General features: G+C 44.5%; 1 non-coding gene across 1 annotated transcript; it reads left to right on the plus strand.

Moving 5' to 3' along the window:
- Positions 1-3348: 3348 nt before the first annotated feature.
- Positions 3349-3421, plus strand: trnav-cac (transfer RNA valine (anticodon CAC)). Its single transcript has one exon. It is a non-coding gene; the product is annotated as a tRNA-Val (tRNA).
- The last annotated feature ends 4337 nt before the right edge of the window (positions 3422-7758 follow it).

Below are 7758 nucleotides of genomic sequence, written 5' to 3' on the forward strand. Positions count from 1 at the left end.
GCCTGCTGTGGGCCGGCCCTTTTCGTCCTGTTTGCCCTCGTGGTTCCCCGGAGGCGGTGGGTAGCTTTTCTTCATTGGAGTGCCCGAAATCGGTGCTCTCAGAGCGTCCGTCCGTCGACAGGTTGAAATTGTAAACGCTGGTGTAGCCACTTTTAATTAAAATCTGATGATGATGATGATGATGATGTTGTTGTTGTTGTTCTTGTTGTCATCGTGGTCGCCGTCATTATTATTGTTAAAGTAAAGCAGTAGTTAGATTTGTTGCTACCGTAAGGTGTAGAAGGCACAATAGCTCTGTGATTGTCTGATGGTGGCACAAGACGAGCAGCAGCTGTTTGAACAAGCCATTGAGCATCACCTTGTTGGGGTAAGTGTAAGTCTTGTCATAGCTCAGGGCATTCTTCCTTTAAAAGAGTTTCCAAAGTGTCCTGATGTGCCCTTGAGCAATGCAATATAGGTCAGTGAAAATAGAAACCTTTATCTCACAGGCAGGCCCACGGGAAACGCCTGTGCGCGTTTTACCAGCCTGCTTCGATGGGAGCCAATCGAAACCCCAGGACAGGTTGGTTTCTGTAGTGTAGTGGCTATCATGTTCGCCTCACACGCGAGAAGTCCCTGGTTCGAAACTGGGCGGAAACAACCCGCGGTGCACGCGTGCCAGTGCCGTGTTACCCGTCCTCATCTCTCTGCCCCATGGCCGGCCGTCGTTTTCTCTTCCTCGGAGTGGCAAGAAATCCTGACCTTGAGAACAAATGATCGCAGAAGGGTAGCTTTGCGAGGCGCTGGAACTGACACTTTTAAAATCGATACATGTCGTTGCTGTTGCAATACGACCGTAGCAGGATCGGTGACATTGCTGTTACTCTTATGTAGTTGAAGGCGCAAAATAGCTCTGATAGTCTGGTGGTGACGGAAGACCACCAGCCGTTTGAACAAGCCATTCAGCATCACCTTGTTGGGCTAAGTGCAGGCACTGTCTGATCGCAGGGCGTCCTGCCTTTGAAAGAGTTTCCGAAGTATCCCGAAATCGGTGCACTCAGAGCGTCCGTCCGTCGACAGGTTGAAATTGTAAACGCTGGTGTAGCCACTTTTAATTAAAATCTGATGATGATGATGATGATGTTGTTGTTGTTCTTGTTGATGTTGTTGTTGTTGTTGTTGTTCTTGTTGTCGTCGTAGTCGCCGTCATTATTAATGTTAAAGTAAAGCAGTAGTTAGATTTGTTGCTACCGTAAGGTGCAGAAGGCACAATAGCTCTGTGATTGTCTGATGGTGGCACAAGACGAGCAGCAGCTGTTTGAACAAGCCATTGAGCATCACCTTGTTGGGGTAAGTGTAAGTCTTGTCATTGCTCAGGGCGTTCTTCCTTTGAAAGAGTTTCCAAAGTGTCCTGATGTGCCCTTGAGCAATGCAAAATAGGTCAGTGAAAATAGAAACCTTTATCTCACAGGCTGGCCCACGGGAAACGCCTGTGTGCGTTTTACCAGCCGGCTTCGATAGGAGTTATTCGAAACACCAGGACGGGTTGGTTTCCGTAGTGTAGTGGCTATCACGTTCGCCTAACGCACGAAAGGTCCCCGGTTTGAAACCGGGCGGAAAGAGCCTGCTGTGGGCCGGCCCTTTTCGTCCTGCTTGCCCTCGTGGTTCCCCAGAGGCGGTAGGTGGCTTTTCTTCATTGGAGTTCCCGAAATTGTTGGACTCAGAGCGTCCGTCCGTCGACAGGTTGAAATTGTAAACGCTGGTGTAGCCACTTTTAATTAAAATCTGATGATGATGTTATTGTTCTTGTTGTTGTTGTTGTTGTTCTTGTTTTTCTTTTTGTCGTCGTGGTCGCCGTCATTATTATTGTTAAAGTAAAGCTACCGTAAGGTGTAGAAGGCACAATAGCTCTGTGATTGTCTGATGGTGGCACAAGACGAGCAGCAGCTGTTTGAACAAGCCATTGAGCATCACCTTGTTGGGGTAAGTGTAAGTCTTGTCATAGCTCAGGGCGTTCTTCCTTTGAAAGAGTTTCCAAAGTGTCCTGATGTGTCCTTGAGCAATGCAAAATAGGTCAGTGAAAATACACTCACCTAAAGGATTATTAGGAACACCATACTAATACTATGTTTGACACCCTTTCGCCTTCAGAACTGACTTAATTCTACGTGGCATTGATTCAACAAGGTGCTGAAAGCATTCTTTAGAAATGTTGGCCCATATTGATAGGATAGCATCTTGCAGTTGATGGAGATTTGTGGGATGCACATCCAGGGCACGAAGCTCCCGTTCCACCACATCCCAAAGATGCTCTATTGGGTTGAGATCTGGTGACTGTGGGGGCCAGTTTAGTACAGTGAACTCATTGTCATGTTCAAGAAACCAATTTGAAATGATTCAACCTTTGTGACATGGTGCATTATCCTGCTGGAAGTAGCCATCAGAGGATGGGTACATGGTGGTCATAAAGGGATGGACATGGTCAGAAACAATGCTCAGGTAGGCCGTGGCATTTAAACGATGCCCAATTGGCACTAAGGAGCCTAAAGTGTGCCAAGAAAACATCCCCCACACCATTACACCACCACCACCAGCCTGCACAGTGGTAACAAGGCATGATGGATCCATGTTCTCATTCTGTTTACATCAAATTCTGACTCTACCATCTGAATGTCTCAACAGAAATCGAGACTCATCAGACCAGGCAACAACTGTCCAATTTTGGTGAGTTTGTGCAAATTGTAGCCTCTTTTTCCTATTTGTAGTGGAGATGAGTGGTACCCGGTGGGGTCTTCTGCTGTTGTAGCCCATCCGCCTCAAGGTTGTACGTGTTGTGGCTTCACAAATGCTTTGCTGCATACCTCGGTTGTAACGAGTGGTTATTTCAGTCAAAGTTGCTCTTCTATCAGCTTGAATCAGTCGGCCCATTCTCCTCTGACCTCTAGCATCAACAAGGCATTTTCGCCCACAGGACTGCCGCATACTGGATGTTTTTCCCTTTTCACACCATTCTTTGTAAACCCTAGAAATGGTTGTGCGTGAAAATCCCAGTAACTGAGCAGATTGTGAAATACTCAGACCAGCCCGTCTGGCACCAACAACCATGCCACGCTCAAAATTGCTTAAATCACCTTTCTTTCCCATTCAGACTTTCAGTTTGGAGTTCAGGAGATTGTCTTGACCAGGACCACACCCCTAAATGCATTGAAGCAACTGCCATATGATTGGTTGGTTATTGAACAGGTGTTCCTAATAATCCTTTAGGTGAGTGTAGAAACCTTTATCTCACAGGCTGGCCCACGGGAAACGCCTGTGCGCGTTTTACCAGCCGGCTTCGATGGGAGCCATTCGAAACACCAGGACAGGTCGGTTTCCGTAGTGTAGTGGCTATCACGTTCGCCTCACACGCGAAAGGTCCCTGGTTCGAAACCGGGCGGAAACAACCCGCGGTGCATGCGTGCTAGTGCACACAGTGCTGACCACAAGTGAAGGTCTGAAGACTTTGTACTTGACGACCGCTGTAAATGGTTTCTTGACAGTTGTTGAGCAGAAAGTTATTGATCTTCCGAGGGAAAGGTCTGAAATCCGGGGGGTTTGCATAGGAATCAAAAAATTCACCACGGTGGTCCTCCCTTAGATAAATAGCCAGCCAATGTTCTCCGGGCATATTTTTAGGGTGTGTGTTGATTATGTACATTGCAGGTAAATTCTTGATCTTAAATTTAGGCAGCTGATCGCAGGCGTAGACTCCTTGAAACAGTTTCCGTGAGCCGGCCAGGGCATTCATGATGTGGTTGAGCTCTCTGGTGTTCATTTTAATAATAATCATACATAACGTTTCTCCTCTGATTCACCTCAATAATGTTGTCAAACACAGCATACACGACCATATTTACAGTGTGTGGTAGAGGCTGCTTGAAACGCATCTCCAAACGCATATTGCCCGTCTTCATCAGTGAAATATGTTGTCCACACTCTTCGTCAGGGGTCAGGTTGAAACCATACAGGGTGTAACCGCTGCAGTATTCCCGGCGATCGATCAGCAGAGTTTGATCCTTGAGATGGCGACCCGTAGCCAGTACTAGACTGTAATATTCACGAACCGCATTGCCGTTTTCAAAGTCAGGTTGAAAAGGTCTGGATGGAACCTGCACACCATCGACGTACAATGCTATAAATTCCGCGTTATAATGTTTAAAGTTAAAGGTGTTCTTGTTGTAAACCCCGGTAAATGCATCATTATCCACGAGACCTATAATAACCTGTTTTGGGAGCTGTCCTAGAAACAGATTTTCCTGGTTCATCACCCGTGTCCCTGCGGGGATACTGTGGACTTTCATATAGACTCTTTCGATCGGGTACTTGGCGTTTGCCGTCACTAACGCCAGCGCGTGTCCTAGTTTAACCGCCGGGGAGACGGACACTTATTTCACAAACAGCGAGGCCGATAATATGGTCAGTTTATATTTTTCCGTATCAGGGGTCATCAGACAAAAAGCACTTTTACTACGGATCATTTTAATTTTAATGTCTACCCCGTTGAGCATGAGTTTTTCTTGGAAAAATATGTCTGCATGGATATGCCCCATTAGCTCAAAGGTCCTCCCTTCTGTTGAAGAGGCCGATCTTTTTTGCAAACCCTTATTGAGTCCCTCTGGATCCTTGTCGTCCATAGCTTCCGGGATGTCTTTGAAGAGAAGGCCGGGGCTGAACTGTTTGCTTAGGGTCTCCTCACTATAATTAAGGATACACTCCATCATGACTCTATAGGGGTAAGTATTGCTGCTTTGACTAATGAGCCGATCTCCCAGGGTCACATCCACCTGTGAAAACATGGTGGCCACCGGGTAATTGATTAATTGATGACCCCAGCGTTGGCCGTCTTCTCGATTGCATCGCCATCCTAATCAGTCACTTTACAGTTCATTAAAATAAATGTGTTATTCAAATCAATATAATCCTCGCCATTGCCAGCTATAAAAAACTCCAGAGGGGCCGTGTCTGAAATTGCAGAAAGAGGGGGAATCTCTACATATATGATCTTATCTATACTCGTTTGAGTGTATGGAACTGTAAACAGATCCAGTTCTGATTTGACGCATTCTTCCGATAGACTGTTGACAAAAGACATGTTTAAAAGATGTATCCTGAGGCTCTATTTTTCTTTCTTTGAGACTTTCTTTTTGCAGGTTTTTTCTTGTGCTGCTTCCTTCTCCGAGTGTTTCCACGATATGTTGGAGAATGAGAGATTCTTCGTTTTTTGTTAGCCACGGATCTTCTTCGCCCTGGTGGACACATGCTGTTTCTTCTTTTACCCCCCCTCCTCGCCATTACCATGAGACCCGAACCCTCCTGATGCTCATGGCTAGCTGCCCGGTTCATAACATTGGTGAACACGTCACTAACAATATTTTTAGCCGCTGATTTCAAGTGGGGTCTGGCTATAGCAAAGCCTCTCTTAAGCAGGGGTACGGCCATTCTAAAGAGACCATGAAAGAGTCCTCCTAGACCGGCGCCATACATTGTGGGGGCTCCTACAAAACCGGGCAAGCCGTTCCCGGCTTGCATCTTGTAATAATCCACATAGGCGCTAGGATCTACATAACCCCTCGAGGTAGCCATTTTAATAATGTACAAACTGTTTCAGGGGTCGAAAATGTAGTTTGACAATAACTTTACTGAAGCGGAAGGGTACGTTGATATTCTGATCCGATTTTACTTCGATCGTGATGTTGTCAAATTGGGTCTTTGAGACTGGTACGTAGTGTGGCTTGTCATAAGTAATTGTGACCATGTCATTGCTTTTACCTTTAATAAGTACATTTCTCAAAAGGGGGACATAACTATCCCCGACCCTCTGGTGGGTTATGATATCCGTATACACATAAAGAGTGTAAAAGCCGCCCCACCACTTCTGAGAACCTGCTCTCTGTGTCAGAATAGATCCCAAATATACGCCCCAGTTGGCCGCTGGTTTGAATGCTAATACCTGGTTTTGACACCTTGTACACTCTGTTTTTAATAGGGTTGTAATATAGCTTGATGTTGGGGGTGCCTTCTGAGAACTGTTTATGCATCTCATCTAATATTTTATCCACATTGTCATAATAACCTCCTTGTATCGTGAATGTCCATTGACTCTTTTTAACATCATCAAAAATGGCGAAGGTGGCATCCTTATCTTGTAAAACAGCCCAAGTGTAAGGATACTGTATTTCCGCCAACCCCACTTCCCACGACCCCCTTAGATCTATAGATTTTCCAAATTGTACCGTGTAACTGGATATTTCATTTTTAGGGTATATATCGAGAGAGGCGTTACTGGGTAGAGTCACGTAGAAGCCTCCTGATTCCATCTTGAGTATCGAAAGTAATGCCCACAACACACCCGCGGGCAAGTTGTTATAAGGATTGAATATCGGAAACCTGTTGTTCCGGGACCCAACTATTGAACTTTTCAGGCCATCCAAGCCATTTCATCAACACATATTTTTTCCGGTTCTGGGTTTTTTCAGCTAATATCTTTTCAACTCTGTATACACTGTCTTTACCCACAATAATTTTTTGTAACTCGGCTTCGTAAAACGTTCCTTCTATATCCTCCCCGTCATAGTCTTTTAACCGGTACACGGGTGGGTCTCTAGCCAACTGTTCGGTAACTGTAAAATATTCGTCAGAAAATGTTTCTTCATAACCTTTGGCAAAAGTACTCCTTAGCTTTGAAACGCGAACCACATCACCGATGTTGAACTTATAAGTAGTTTTTCCCTTCTTAATAAATGGTCCGTATAATTTTTTATAGACCTTAAAAGAATTACTTTGATCAACATCTTTAGGCTTCATTTTAATACTGGTGTGATACCCTTGGTTGTAAGCATCGATAAAATCCTGAACTTTATCAAAATACTTGAACGTGTTGACCGCTGTAAAATATCTCCACATTTTGGTCTTTATGGTGCGGTTAAACCTCTCCACTACCGATGCCCTAAGCTCATTACCGGTGGTGAAATGATGTATTTTGTGTCTCTTCAGTAGATTCTGAAATTCTCTGTTGAGAAACTCTTTTCCTTTATCAGTCTGCAGTTTTTTAGGACATCGACCCTGGGACAATATATCCTCAAAGGCCCTTGTCACCGCCCGACCTGTTTTATTATGTAGAATGCGAGCCCAGGCATATTTTGATAACACATCGATACACATCAACATCAATTTGTGACCATTGTTATGTTTTGATAAATTTGACATATCGACTAGATCCATTTGCCATTGTGAGTCTATGTCAGTTGCATATACGCGGTTTCTTTTAAAGTTAATCCTGAGAGGTTTATGTTAGGTATAGGCGTCTTGTTCCCGTAACCATTCTGAAACAACCACATCATTAACCTTCACTCCGGCCTCAGCGAGTCCTCTTTAAAAACCCTTCTTACCCGCCAAACCCCCAATCTTGGCTGGGTTGTAGTATAGTTCCTGCATTTGGGGAGCTTGCCGAGTCATTCTGTCAAATAACCACACAGACCCACACTATGCGCAAAGTTTTTATACAAGGTTTTTTATTCAACTTCAGGAGAGCAGATACCCCTTTTAAGACATTTGAGAAAAGTATAACATACACAACAATTTTTTCTACGGTCCAGACAAAATGAAATCAGATGATTGGTTACTTGATCTATATCAACAAATATACCTGTTTCTTTATCTTGTAGGCACACACCTCAGTTACATATGTAAATAAAACAACATTATGACCTATTTTAAAATTAAACAGAGGTGTATTAAACA

This window comes from Amia ocellicauda, assembly GCF_036373705.1.
Source record: "Amia ocellicauda isolate fAmiCal2 chromosome 11 unlocalized genomic scaffold, fAmiCal2.hap1 SUPER_11_unloc_1, whole genome shotgun sequence".
Taxonomy (NCBI): domain Eukaryota; kingdom Metazoa; phylum Chordata; class Actinopteri; order Amiiformes; family Amiidae; genus Amia; species Amia ocellicauda.